The sequence below is a fragment of the Manis javanica genome, chromosome 17 (assembly GCF_040802235.1).
Source record: "Manis javanica isolate MJ-LG chromosome 17, MJ_LKY, whole genome shotgun sequence".
Taxonomy (NCBI): Eukaryota; Metazoa; Chordata; class Mammalia; order Pholidota; family Manidae; genus Manis; species Manis javanica.
The window spans coordinates 35,340,969-35,356,378 of NC_133172.1; the positions used below are offsets into that span (position 1 = coordinate 35,340,969).

Below are 15,410 nucleotides of genomic sequence, written 5' to 3' on the forward strand. Positions count from 1 at the left end.
TGACGTTCCTTATGTTTAAAAAACAAAACCAAGCTGAAGAAAAAGTACATTGTATTTGGAGTTAGAATTCAAATATTATCGATATTTTCACATATATTAAAACTGTTTCAAAACTCTGTCAGCTAACTCACTTCAGATACCTCTGGCAAGGTGGGGAGTGCAGAGCTGGGATTAATGGGGAGGGGTTTTTAAGTTATGAGAAACTGCAAGAGAGATTAGGATTGGTAAGTGGACTTTTTTCTTATAAGAATGGTACATATTAAGTAGCCTTTTGAACACTCAGCTCTAAGTACCTGTGATAGAGCTAAGATTTTTGACATCTTAGAATGTATATTACTGATATGTGTGTGACTAGTCTCAATAGATTCCATTCATTAGTTATTTGATTGGTTTTCTGAAAATTTTTTTAAACGGCATATTGAAGCACAGCAGTAAAACTTGAGGACCCTATCACTGTACTGTTTCATCCATTCAATAAATATTTGTTCAGAGCCCCCTTTGTCCTAGGGACTCAGTGATGCAGTGCATGAGAAAAGGGATTTTTGCCTCACTTATTTACTACTTACTCCTAGTAATGGGAACAGTGCCTTGCACAAAAGAGACACAAAATAATTACTGAATGAAAGAAGAAAGGATGATACACTTAATATCAGCTTTCATGGAGCTTACAGTCTCTTTAGAGAGCTGGACAAAAAATAAGTACAAAAAGGCAGAAGACATGATAGGTAATGATGGGAGGGAGGCTACTGTGTTTAATTGGATGGCCAGGATTGGGCTGGTTTGGGAAGAGATTGATTAGAAATTGACAGCTTTGCAAAACTGGGTGAGGGCGGATAGTATTTTGTAAAGAACAGAAAGAAGACCTGCATGACTGGAGAATGGTGAATAGGGGGAAAACTTGCTATGACTTGGAAAGATAGGTAGGGTCTGGGTCATGATAAGGAATTTGTATTTTATTCAATGTGCAATGGGAACACATTAAGAAGATAGGAGATTTTAAGCACGGGAGTGACATGATCTGATTTACTTCTTTAGTAAGTTGCTCTGACTCTAGACTGGAGGCAAGGGACAAGAGGGAGACTGGGAGGAAGCTAATGAAAGGGTGTAGGTGAGAGAGGATGGTGGCTTGACCCAAGGGGGTTGCAGAGGAAATGGAGAGCAGTGAATGAATCTGGAATATGTTTTGAAATAGAGAATGTTGTTTAGCGGTCTTAGAGTTATATGAGGAAGTTGACACACGCACACTTACACACACACAAACACACACACACACACTTTCTCTTTTCATGATGACTCTTGCTTAAACAGTGTTTGTTGGATAATGAGATTATTGGCTATAAATGAGAAAACTGCTGTTTTTGAATTCTGGGGACTATGAGGAAAGGAGAAAGCAAGCCTGTGTACAGTGTTGCTCAGGGTGGTGCACTGCTATGGTTCTGTGGTTTCAGGCATTTTTGACAGCATGGATTCAAGGCAGAATGGCAACACATACTGTGTATCTTTTGGCAGATCAGAGCATAATGAAAATTAAATCAGAAAACTCAACTCTGGCGCTTGAATGAAATAGGATTCAGAAAAGATTATCTCAAATCTAGTTTATGAGATAATGTGCTTTCTTATAAACACAAACATCAGTTATGCATTTAGAATGTCTGATTTATTATTCTAGATTCTTTTTGACTGTTGTGAATTCCCTGATCTACTTGGATAGTCTCTGTGACTGTGAGGTTTTAATAGCTAACAGTCAGAAACAGAGTGGGAGAACATAAAAGCCAACTGAAATGCTAATAGCTGGTATTCTGAACCCATTAACTTTAAGTCGGTTATTCCTGACCTAATGTTGGAACATAAGGTGGCAGAGAGGCTGAGTGTGACTTGAGCACTGGTTCTATAGGAACATCATTCTCATAAAGAGCATACACTTTCCATTTCCAGTGTACACCTTCTATTTGCTTTAAAGCCTGCATATCTTTGTGGAGGAGCTTGCTATCCACACCGTCACCTTATGGCTCAAAGTCAGGGGAAAATAACTCTTGTGTTGCTGGAAGAAGCAAAGCAGGACAAGGGGTTCTTCTGAATACAAAATGCAATCAAAATTTGCCACTTTATTTTCATTTTGGTAGTCATAAAAACATCTGCTACCACACCTTTTACTGATAAACAAACTTAAGGGTTTGTCTGACATTAGATTCCAAGTATAGATGTACCTGTTGGCTCAAGGAAGATCAGGCAACTAGAAATAAAAAAATAACTTCTGTCTGTGTTAGGTTTCAGAGGAATTGTCAGTAGCAGAAACTTGATTGTTTGTTTCAGGCTGACTCGTAGTTTCAGCAGGTTAAATCTGAGACCTAATGTTGAACAGAAAGGGGAATGACATAGGCATGAGTGGCTGAGATTAGTGCTATGTTGGCAGGTGAAGTTTTTTCTAAGTTTTGGGGTTTTTTTCCCCCCTTTATTTGATCTCATCTGCAAGTCTGGTATTTTTAACTAATCATATAAGCACCATTCATCACGGACTGTAGTATGTCCTCAGTTGACTGGGTGAATCAAATGAAATTATAGTTAAATTAAACCAAAAAATATAACATTAAAGAGAAGGCAAATGAGTCTAGACTCCATAGTGAGTGGTGGAGGTTCAGACCAGTTAGGGACACTGAGTTATTCATTGCTGTTGGTTGACCCTCCCTCTAAGATCCGGAGATGTGTTAAGCTGATTCCTGTGATCAGGTAATTCTAGGACTGATCCCTTTGCTTCCTGCCCCACTAGAGTCTCAGTCCTTCAGTTCACCTTCAGTTGTGGCATTCAGAAATGCCATGCTTTTGTTACGAGTAGCAGGAGTGGTGTGAAGGTCAACAAGAAGCAAAATGGCCATATTTCTTTCCTATCAAGTGATGTTTGTCAACATTTATAGAATATGTGCACTGAATTAGGAGTAAATTGTATAGATTGCTGAGTTTAGGAAATTGTAATCTTATGGGTCTTCATATTTAAGCCTTAACTAAAGCTTGTAAATTCTTTCCCTTCCCATCTTTGCTCTTTCTTTACTATTGACCTCCTTGTTTCACCTCTTTCTAATTTCACTATGGGCTGTTCTGCTTTTGATACAAAATTGACCTTATTCATGCTAGGCTATATCTTCTCTATCTCAATTTCCCTATCCACTTGGGAGATACTTGGTACTGGATGCTTCTTTTGTCTCGTGGAGGCAGTTACCTCCTGCAGAGTAGGGACATCTTGGGTATGTGTCTCTTACTTGTACCCATCGTGCTGTATCAGTAAGTGTGCATATACATTGTATTTTCCCATTCAAGTATTTTGTGTAAGTAATAAGAATCAAGTATTCAAATAAGTTAGTCATATGCCAAATTTCATTTGGAAATAAGATATTTCAGTTTAAGACTAGTAAATTTATAAAGCTGTAATGCAGTGATGAAAGCTTCCTAAACATCTGTTATAGTTGGACACCTTAAAATTTCTTGCCTGTGTTTTGTGTGTGTGTGAATATATATGTTCATTTATATATATACAAATATATGAGTACATAATGCTCATTTACATACATACAAATAAAAAGATATTCTATGAGCAAGGACTTTGTGTGCCAGATATTAGCCTGAATTGAATTTTATGGATGAGAGAGATACCCTGAAAATGGAACCATTGGCATACTTTCTGTGTAATCTAACTAGCAGGCAGAGCTGTAATGATCTGCAACATGAGCTCGAGATCTACAAAATATTCAGACAACACAGGCAAAAGCATTTTTTTTTCCTCATTAGTTTGGTTGTTCTCCAGAAGCAGCAAGGACTACTTGCCTTTTCACAGAGCTGTCATGGATCCCTAAGACTCTTTGTGGTTTAAACTTAATGTGAGTAAGATTCCTCTGCACCCTCAGCCCAGAAAAACTTTACAACGTTCTTGGAATATGATGAAAGTTTCCTAACTTTGAAGCTAGAGAAGGCCCTCATTTCTGATTAGGCAATTGTTAACATCTTTTCTGGTCTCATTCCATGATGCCAAAAAATTATATGTGGCTGCTGTCTTTGGAGAACAGAATGTGCCTTCAGACACTTAAGATTATATCTAGTTTAGAAATTATGTCAGCTATATGTGTGTCTTTCTTCAGATTCTCTATGTTTTTTTTTTTTTTTTTTTTTTTTGCTTTCTGACCTTCACGTATACTGTTAATGGTGTCTGGAACAATGTTATTTTAGGGGCGGGAGCCAAGATGGCGGCGTGAGTAGAGCAGTGGAAATCTCCTCCCAAAAACACATAGAGCTATGAAAATATAACAAAGAAAAATCTTCCTAAAATAGAGACCACAGGACACAGGACAACATCCAGACCACATCCACACCTGCAAGAACCCAGCGCCTTGTGAAGGGGGTAAGATACAAGCCCCAGCCCGGCGGGACCCGAGCGCCCCTCCCCCCGGCTCCCGGCGGGTGGAGAGAAACCGGAGCAGTTTTTTTTTTTGGCGAGCGCTTTTTGGAAGCCTTAGAGGGACGGGCCCCCGTTGCTGGGGAGGCAGGGTGGCGGGACCGGTGAGGAGGTGCCTGGGAACAGCGCCGGAGGACAAAGAATATCCCACGTTTCTCCCTGCGAGACCTGGGGGCGGGTGCCTGAGACCGGTGCCTGAGGACGGAGGAGGTCGCGCGTTTTTCCCCTTTTTTTTTTTTCTCTTTTTGGCAAGCGCTTTTTGGAAGCCTTGAAGGGACGGGGACCCCAGTGCTAGGGAGGCACGGTGGCGGGACTGGTGAGCGGGTGGCTGGGACCGGCGCCTGAGGACAAAGAATATCCCCCGTTTTTCCCTGCGGGACCGGTGGGCGGGTGCCTGAGACCGGCACTTGAGGACAGAGGAAATCGCGCGTTTTTCCCCTTTTTTTTTTCTCTTTTCTGCGAGTGCTTTTTGGAAGCCTAAAAGGGACAGGGACCCCGGTGCTAGGGAGGCAGGGCGGCGGGACTGGTGAGCGGGTGCCTGGGACCGGCACCTGAGGACAAAGAATATCCCGCATTTTTCCCTGTGGGACCGGTGGGTGGGTGCCTGAGACCAGCACCTGAGGACGGAAGAAATCGCGCGTTTTTCCCCTTTTTTTTCTCTCTTTTTGCCAAGTGCTTTTTGGAAGCCTTGAAGGGACAGGGACCCCGGTGCTAGGGAGGCAGGGCGGCAGGACTGGTGAGCGGGTGCGTGGGACCAGTGCCTGAGGACAAAGAATATTGAGCGTTCCTTCCCTGCGGGACCGGTGGGTGGGTGCTTTTTGGAAGCCTTGAAAGGACAGGGACCCTGGTGCTAGGGAGACAGGGCAGCAGGACCAGTGCGCGGGTGCCTGGGACCGGCACCTGAGGAAAAAAAAAAAAAAATCGCGTGTTTTTTCTTTTTTTTTTTCCTTTCTGTTCCCTCTCTCATTGTTGCTGTTGTTGTTTTGGTTTGGAGAGTGCTTTTTGGAAATCTTAAAGGGGCAGGACAGGTCACTTAGACCAGAAGCAGGGAATCTGGGGATCTCTGGGCACTCTAACCCCCTGGGCAGCAGGGAGCACAGAGGCCCCTTACGGAGATAAATAGTCTCCTGGCTGCTCCCCCTCTAACGGGGCTCCACCATTTTGGAGGAACAGCCCCAGCCAGGCCAAGCCCACAGCAACAGTGGAGATAAACCCCAAAGCAACTGGGCAGGAAGCAGAAGCCCTGTCTGCGCACAGCTGCCCAGCACAAGCCACTAGAGGTCGCTATTCTCCCAGGAAAAGGCTACAAACCAACAAGAAGGGAAGCTCTTCCAGCGGTCACTTGTACCAGCTCTGCAAACTATCTCTATCACCATGAAAAGGCAAAACTACAGGCAGACAAAGATCACAGAGACAACACCTGAGAAGGAGACAGACCTAACTAGTCCTCCTGAAAAAGAATTCAAAATAAAAATCATGAACATGCTGACAGAGATGCAGAAAAAAATGCAAGAGCAATGGGATGAGATGCAGAGAAAAATGCAAGAGCAGTGGGATGAGATGCAGAGAAAAATGCAAGAGCAGTGGGATGAAGTCCGGAAGGAGATCACAGATGTCAGGAAAGAGATCACAGAAGTGAAACAATCCCTGGAAGGATTTATAAGCAGAATGGATAAGATGCAAGAGGCCATTGAAGGAATAGAAGCCAGAGAACAGGAACGTATAGAAGCTGACATAGAGAGAGATAAAAGGATCTCCAGGAATGAAACAACACTAAGAGAAATATGTGACCAATACAAAAGGAAAAACATTCGTATTATAGGGATACCAGAAGAGGAAGAAAGAGGAAAAGGGATAGAAAGGGTCTTTGAAGAAATAATTGCTGAAAACTTCCCCAAACTGGGGGAGGAAATAATCGAACAGACCATGGAATTATACAGAACCCCCAACAGAAAGGATCCAAGGAGGACAACACCAAGACACATAATAATTAAAATGGCAAGGATCAAGGACAAGGAAAGAGTTTTAAAGGCAGCTAGAGAGAAAAAGGTCACCTATAAAGGAAAACCAATCAGGCTAACATCAGACTTCTCAACAGAAACCCTACAGGCCAGAAGAGAATGGCATGATATACTTAATGCAATGAAACAGAAGGGCCTTGAACCAAGGATACTGTATCCAGCACGACTATCATTTAAATATGATGGTGGGATCAAACAATTCCCAGACAAGCAAAAGCTGAGGGAATTTGCTTCCCACAAACCACCTCTACAGGGCATCCTACAGGGACTGCTCTAGATGGGAGCACCCCTAAAAAGAGCACAGAACAAAACACACAACATATGAAGAAGGGAGGAGGAGGAATAAGAAGGGAGAGAAGAAAAGACTCTCCAGACAGTGTATATAACAGCTCAATAAGCGAGCTAAGTTAGGCAGTAAGATACTAAAGAAGCTAACCTTGAACCTTTGGTAACCACGAATCTAAAGCCTGCAATGGCAATAAGTACATATCTTTCAATAGTCACCCTAAATGTAAATGGACTTAATGCACCAATCAAAAGACATAGAGTAATAGAATGGATAAAAAAGCAAGACCCATCTATATGCTGCTTACAAGAAACTCACCTTAAACCCAAAGATAAGCATAGACTAAAAGTCAAGGGATGGAAAAACATATTTCAGGCAAACAACAGTGAGAAGAAAGCAGGGGTTGCAGTACTAATATCAGACAAAATAGACTTCAAAACAAAGAAAGTAACAAGAGATAAAGAAGGCCACTACATAATGATAAAGGGCTTAGTCCAACAAGAGGATATAACCATTCTAAATATATACGCACCCAATACAGGAGCACCAGCATATGTGAAGCAAATACTAACAGAACTAAAGAGGGAAATAGACTGCAATGCATTCATTGTAGGAGACTTCAACACACCACTCACCCCAAAGGATAGATCCACCGGGCAGAAAATAAGTAAAGACACACAGGCACTGAACAACACACTAGAACAGATGGACCTAATAGACATCTATAGAACTTTACATCCAAAAGCAACAGGATATACATTCTTCTCAAGTGCACATGGAACATTCTCTAGAATAGACCACATACTAGCTCACAAAAAGAGCCTCAGTAAATTCCACAATATTGAAATTCTACCAACAAATTTTTCAGACCACAAAGGTATGAAAGTAGAAATAAATTCTACAAAGAAAACAAAAAGGCTCACAAACACATGGAGGCTTAACAACATGCTACTAAATAATCAATGGATCAATGAACAAATCAAAATAGAGATCAAGGAATATAGAGAAACAAATGACAACAACAACACTAAGCCCCAACTTCTGTGGGATGCAGCGAAAGCAGTCTTAAGAGGAAAGTATATAGCAATCCAGGCACACTTGAAGAAGGAAGAACAATCCCAAATGAATAGTCTAACATCACAATTATTAAAACTGGAAAAAGAAGAACAAATGAGGCCTAAAGTCAGCAGAAGGAGGGACATAATAAAGATCAGAGAAGAAATAAACAAAATTGAGAAGAATAAAACAATAGCAAAAATCAACGAAACCAAGAGCTGGTTCTTTGAGAAAATAAACAAAATAGATAAGCCTCTAGCCCAACTTATTAAGAGAAAAAGAGAGTCAACACAAATCAACATAATCAGAAATGAGAATGGAAAAATCACGACAGACTCCACAGAAATACAAAGAATTATTAAAGACTACTATGAAAACCTATATGCCAACAAGCTGGAAAACCTAGAAGAAATGGACAACTTCCTAGAAAAATACAACCTCCCAAGACTGACCAAGGAAGAAACACAAAAGTTAAACAAACCAATTACAAGCAAAGAAATTGAAACAGTAATCAAAAAACTACCCAAGAACAAAACCCCGGGGCCGGACGGATTTACCTCGGAATTTTATCAGACACACAGAGAAGACATAATACCCATTCTCCTTAAAGTGTTCCACAAAATAGAAGAAGAGGGAATACTCCCAAACTCATTCTATGAAGCCAACATCACCCTAATACCAAAACCAGGCAAAGACCCCACCAAAAAAGAAAATTACAGACCAATATCCCTGATGAACGTAGATGCAAAAATACTCAATAAAATATTAGCAAACAGAATTCAACAGTATATCAAAAGGATCATACACCATGACCAAGTGGGGTTCATCCCAGGGATGCAAGGATGGTACAACATTCGAAAATCCATCAACATCATCCACCACATCAACAAAAAGAAAGACAAAAACCACATGATCATCTCCATAGATGCTGAAAAAGCATTTGACAAAATTCAACATCCATTCATGATAAAAACTCTCAGCAAAATGGGAATAGAGGGCAAGTACCTCAACATAATAAAGGCCATATATGATAAACCCACAGCCAGCATTATACTGAACAGCGAGAAGCTGAAAGCATTTCCACTGAGATCGGGAACCAGACAGGGATGCCCACTCTCCCCACTGTTATTTAACATAGTACTGGAGGTCCTAGCCACGGCAATCAGACAAAACAAAGAAATACAAGGAATCCAGATTGGTAAAGAAGAAGTTAAACTGTCACTATTTGCAGATGATATGATACTGTACATAAAAAACCCTAAAGACTCCACTCCAAAACTACTAGAACTGATATCGGAATACAGCAAAGTTGCAGGATACAAAATCAACACACAGAAATCTGTAGCTTTCCTATACACTAACAACGAATCAATAGAAAGAGAAATCAGGAAAACAATTCCATTCACCATTGCATCAAAAAGAATAAAATACCTAGGAATAAACCTAACCAAGGAAGTGAAAGACTTATACTCTGAAAACTACAAGTCACTCTTAAGAGAAATTAAAGGGGACACTAATAAATGGAAACTCATCCCATGCTCATGGCTAGGAAGAATTAATATCGTCAAAATGGCCATCCTGCCGAAAGCAATATACAAATTTGATGCAATCCCTCTCAAATTACCAGCAACATTCTTCAATGAATTGGAACAAATAATTCAAAAATTCATATGGAAACACCAAAGACCCCGAATAGCCAAAGCAATCCTGAAAAAGAAGAATAAAGTAGGGGGGATCTCACTCCCCAACTTCAAGCTCTACTACAAAGCCATAGTAATCAAGACAATTTGGTACTGGCACAAGAACAGAGCCACAGACCAGTGGAACAGATTAGAGACCCCAGAAATTAACCCAAACATATATGGTCAATTAATATTTGATAAAGGAGCCATGGACATACAATGGCAAAATGACAGTCTCTTCAACAGATGGTGCTGGCAAAACTGGACAGCTACATGTAGGAGAATGAAACTGGACCATTGTCTAACCCCATATACAAAGGTAAACTCAAAATGGATCAAAGACCTGAATGTAAGTCACGAAACCATTAAACTCTTGGAAAAAAACATAGGCAAAAACCTCTTAGACATAAACATGAGTGATCTCTTCTTGAACATATCTCCCCGGGCAAGGAAAACAACAGCAAAAATGAGCAAGTGGGACTACATTAAGCTGAAAAGCTTCTGTACAGCGAAAGACACCATCAATAGAACAAAAAGGAACCCTACAGTATGGGAGAATATATTTGAAAATGACAGATCTGATAAAGGCTTGACGTCCAGAATATATAAAGAGCTCACACGCCTCAACAAACAAAAAACAAATAACCCAATTAAAAAATGGGCAGAGGAACTGAACAGACAGTTCTCCAAAAAAGAAATACAGATGGCCAAGAGACACATGAAAAGATGCTCCACATCGCTAATTATCAGAGAAATGCAAATTAAAACTACAATGAGGTATCACCTCACACCAGTAAGGATAGCTGCCATCCAAAAGACAAACAACAACAAATGTTGGCGAGGCTGTGGAGAAAGGGGAACCCTCCTACACTGCTGGTGGGAATGTAAATTAGTTCAACCATTGTGGAAAGCAGTATGGAGGTGCATCAAAATGCTCAAAACAGACCTACCATTTGACCCAGGAATTCCACTCCTAGGAATTTACCCTAAGAACGCAGCAATCAAGTTTGAGAAAGACAGATGCACTCCTATGTTTATCGCAGCACTATTTACAATAGCCAAGAATTGGAAGCAACCTAAATGTCCATCTGTAGATGAATGGATAAAGAAGATGTGGTACATATACACAATGGAATACTACTCAGCCATAAGAAGTGGAAAAATCCAACCATTTGCAGCAACATGGATGGAGCTGGAGAGTATTATGCTCAGTGAAATAAGCCAAGCGGAGAAAGAGAAATACCAAATGATTTCACTCATCTGAGGAGTATAGGAACAAAGGAAAAACTGAAGGAACAAAACAGCAGCAGAATTACAGAACCCAAAAATGGACTAACAGGTACCAAAGGGAAAGGAACTGGGGAGGATGGGTGGGCAGGGAGGGATAAGGGGGGGGAAGAAGAAGGGGGGTATTAAGATTAGCATGCATGGGGGGGAGGGAGAAAGGGTAGGGTGGGCTGCACAACACAGAGAGGACAAGTAGTGACTCTACAACATTTTGCTAAGCTGATGGACAGTAACCGTAATGTGGTTGTTAGGGGGGACCTGATATAGGGGAGAGCATAGTAAACATAGTATTCTTCAGGTAAGTGTAGATTAAAAATTTAAAAAAAAAAAAAAAAAGAAAGAAAGAAAGAAAAGGGGGATTACTCCTTAACAGGATAAAACTATTGGTAAATCAAAGATCAACGCATGCTTTAAATATCCTTAATGTTGATCACTTAAAGGGTGTCAGATGATCAGCTATGGAGGTACTCTTTTCTGATAATATTCCTTTCTCTTAATTAAAAAAAAAAAAAAAAAAAGCAGTTACTGTGTGCTGACCTCCAATGAGTTCTGCACAGTGGTATAGAGGGCATGTCAAAGTGTGGGCAAAGGGTCTGTTTGTTTCTACGCAGAAGATCAAGGCCTAGCCTGGATACCCAGAAAATGAACTAAGATACGATATGAGGAGGAGCTTCCGGCATCAGCACTCTCTGGAGGACTCGTGCCGGGGGATGATCATCAAAAAGCCTCCACAGGGATCCGGACGATGCTGTGGTTGTGGCTGCATCCAGCCCACCGTCTCCTGGACTTGCCATAAGAAGGAGGAGGGAGATGTCTAGGCTGGCATGTGCATACAGTGAGACAACGAATTTGACTGGATCTGTACTGTTGGAACTCAACCAGGAGTTGGGAGGGGTGCAAGTTGTAGCACCCCAAAATCTCATGACTATAGACTATCTATGGTTAAAAGAACATATGGGATGTGAACAGATCCCAGAAATGGGCTGCTTTAATTTGTCTGATGGTTCAAGTACAGTTGGAAAATATCCATCATATCATAGATAAATTTTCACAAATGCCTAGGGTGCCTAAATGGTTTTCTTGGCTTCACTGGAGATGGCTGGTGATTATAGATTTGCTTTGTTTATGTCACCGTATTCCTATTATGTCAATATGTGTGTGCAAATTAGTTAGTAGTTTAAAACCTATACATACTTAAGGTACTACACAAGAAGATATGTCAAAGAAATAATCAATCCTCCCAAGTTTCCTTCATATGCTACATCTATAGCTTTTCTTCTTCCTTCCTAATTACAAACTTTAAATAGAATTCGTGCCTCATATCGAATTTACCGAGTATCATAATTCCTCCAGGTGGTAAAGATACCTCGAGACAAGTGCTGGGCATAGAAGCCACAGGGCATAAATCTGCAAAGAAGTAAAAAGCTAACCTTTGCAAACAATATGGCTTCTCTCTCACTTACCAACTTTACATTTCCCTGTATGGCCCCGGAAGATGACTGGTTAGCCAGAGACGGGTAAGATTCCTCAAGGGAGGAACAACCTAAGACAGGCACAGTCGCAGGGGGGCCATCAGGTGAGAATTTGGGGATCAACAGAGGTGAGGCTCAGAACCTCACCCCCCCTGCTTTGAGAGAAATCTTCTGCATCCGTGGATGTCTTGCTGCCCTTGTCTAGCCTGGATTAATACTTAGTCCATAGGCACACACCTGATCATCTGATCATCTACATTTGCCTTCTTACAGCACTAAACTATGTTTTCTACCTTTATCTTGCATCTACCTACCACTTCAGCATTTTATTAAAAATAAAAATAATAATAATAATAGGAGAAATGTGGGATCAACATATAAATCAAGTACAAAAATCAAATGAATATTCATATTTGACCTGATGGTTTATAGGTCATATTGCATGATCAAAACCGAAAGTTTCTGTGATGACTGCCCTTGTACTGTTCACCATGTAAGAATTTATTCACTCTGTAAGAATTCGTTCACCATGTAAGAACTTGTTCGTTATGCTTCAGAAGATTGGAGACTGACGAGAATTAGGCTTGAGATGGATTAATGATTGTACATTGAGCATTGACCCCCCTATACTGAATTTTATTGTTGTTAACAACCATTTGATCAATAAATATGAGAGATGCCCTCTCAAAAAAAAAAAAAAAAAAAAAAAAAAAAAAAAAAATAATTCCTCTGAAAAGTCAAAAAAAAAAAAAAAAAAAAAAAAAAAAAAAATACATATAAGATTTACTATTACAGCCGTTTTTAAGTGTGTGGTTCAGTGGCATTAAGTATATTTACATTGTCGTGTAACCATCACCACCATCCATCTCCAGAACTTTTTCATCACCCCGTATGAAAACTATGTCCCCATTCAACACTAACTCCCCACCCCTCCCTCTTCCCAGCCCTTGTAACCATGATTTTACTTTCTGTCTCTATAAATTGGACTATTCTAGGTAAGTGGAATCATTCAGTATTTGTCTTTTTGTGACTGGCTTATTTTACTTAGTATAATGTCCTCAAGGATCATTCATGTTACAGTATGTATAAGAATTTCCTACCTTTTAAAGGATGAATCATATTCTATTGAATGAGTGTAGCCCATTTTTTTTATTCATCTGTCAGTGGTCACTTGGGTTGCTTCTATCTTTTGGCTGTTGTGAATAACACTGCTATGAAAATGAGTGTATATATATATATATCTTCGACATTCAGCTTTAATTTCTCTTGGATGTATACCCAGAAGTGGAACTGCTGGATCATAGTATTACTCAGTTTTTAATTTTTTGAGGAATGGCCAGACTGTTTTCCATGGTGACTGCACCCTTTGGTGTTCCACCAGCATAACCAAGGGTTCCAGTTTCTCCACATGCATGCCAGTGCTTGTTATTTTCTTCTTCTTCTTCTTCTTTTTTTTTTGGTAATGGCTCTCCTAATGGTTGTGAGATAGTATCTCTGGAAGGCTTTGACCTCCTTTTCCTCTGCTTGGCTAACACCTACTGATGTTTCAGTTCCCAGCTCAGATGTCACTTCTGGCAAGCCTTCTCCAAGACTTCCTGTATCCTGTATTTTGAGTTAGCTTCAGTACCAATCTTTGCCTCCTGTATCATAGAACTTGCTGCATTTGATTATAGTTGGCCTGTTTAATTGTCTGGCACTTTTATCTAAAGTATTGAGTTTCATGAAGGCAGGGTATCTGTTTTGATGTATCTGTCATGATCCCGTTGTCTCCTGGGGACCTGGCTCGCAATAGAGGCAGTAGTTGGAATGTGCCCCTTTAGGTATAAATAAACATTTCCAATGTACTGAAATGTGCAACCAGTGTTTTGCAGATAAAAATGTGAATTCAAATCTCAGCTCTGGCATTTACTAGCTGTGTTATCTAAGTCTTGGTTTTCACTTCTTTGAAATGGGGGTAATAATATCTGCCTCATCCTCATAAGACTTTTGTAATGATTAAGAGTTAACATAGATAAAAGTGCCTATTACAGGCCATAAACATGATGCAATGAGTGAGGAGAAGTGGGAGAACAGAACTCCAACAGTTTTAATCTAGCTGGTTATGATATTAAGATTAAAAAACAGGAGAAACAGACTTCAGGAAGTTAGGAAAGGAAAATATTGACTTTAATTTTGGGCTTATCAAATCTCAGGTGCTACTAGGGACTTTCATGCTGTAATATCCTGGAGACAGTTTTAAATGTAGATTTGGGCTGGAGATGAGGATTTGAGCATTATCTGTAATGAACTCATTTTAAGAAGACAAGATTGCCTAAAGAAAGAATGTTTTGAAGAGGAAGAAGGATAGGGAATGTGTGCTATTAAGGGTAGAAGAAGAAAGACCCAGAACAAAGCCTGAGAAGCAGGGAGCATAGGCTAGAAGAAGGGAAGAGAGGATTTGGAGAAAGAGATCCAGGTAACTGTGCCCAGTGCTTTCCCGGTGACCAAGGTGATAATGGTGCATTTTAGCAAGTGGACTTGGTCATTGACCTTGGGAAGAGCTGTTAGAATGACAGTGGCAAAAGCTGTGTCATAGTGGGGGTCAGGGCAAAAGGAGACAGTGGGAATTCTGGGCATTTTATCTTACATTCTTCAGGAAGTTTGGTAGAGAAAGAAAGGATGCAGATCAATTAATTATTAATTAATTAATTTTAGGGTGGTGAGATTTTTTTTTTTAAGTAGGAGAGAACGTAAGCAGCACAAAGAATGAAGAGGAGAGACCACTGGGGAGGGAGAGGTTGTTTGATGTTGTAAAATAGAACTGATGACTGGCACATTACCTCAAGGCAGGCAGGAAGGAATGGAACCAGGAGGGCAGGCAAAATTGTTAGTCTTTGTAGTCTATTTTAAAACTTCTTAACACATATAATTGACTAAAATTTTAACATTTAAGTAGAGTTTGTTTTGTAATAGGAACTACACACATTTGTTTCTTTACAAATTATCATTTAGTTTAATCTTCATAACAGCGTTATAAGGTAGGTATTTTTTAGATGGAGAAATTGAGCCACAGTGAGGTTAAGTAACTTGCTCAAGGTCACACAGCTAATAATTGGCAGGGGCAAGATTTGAATGGATATGATCTGATTCTGGAGCCTGTGCTCTTAACCATTATTTTAGGCTATG

The 15,410-nt window shown here is 40.2% G+C and overlaps 1 protein-coding gene across 3 annotated transcripts in view; it reads left to right on the forward strand.

The window, feature by feature from the left end:
* FTO (FTO alpha-ketoglutarate dependent dioxygenase) overlaps positions 1-15,410 on the forward strand; it is a 441,881-nt gene that overhangs the window by 86,087 nt on the left and 340,384 nt on the right. The window lies entirely within an intron of this gene.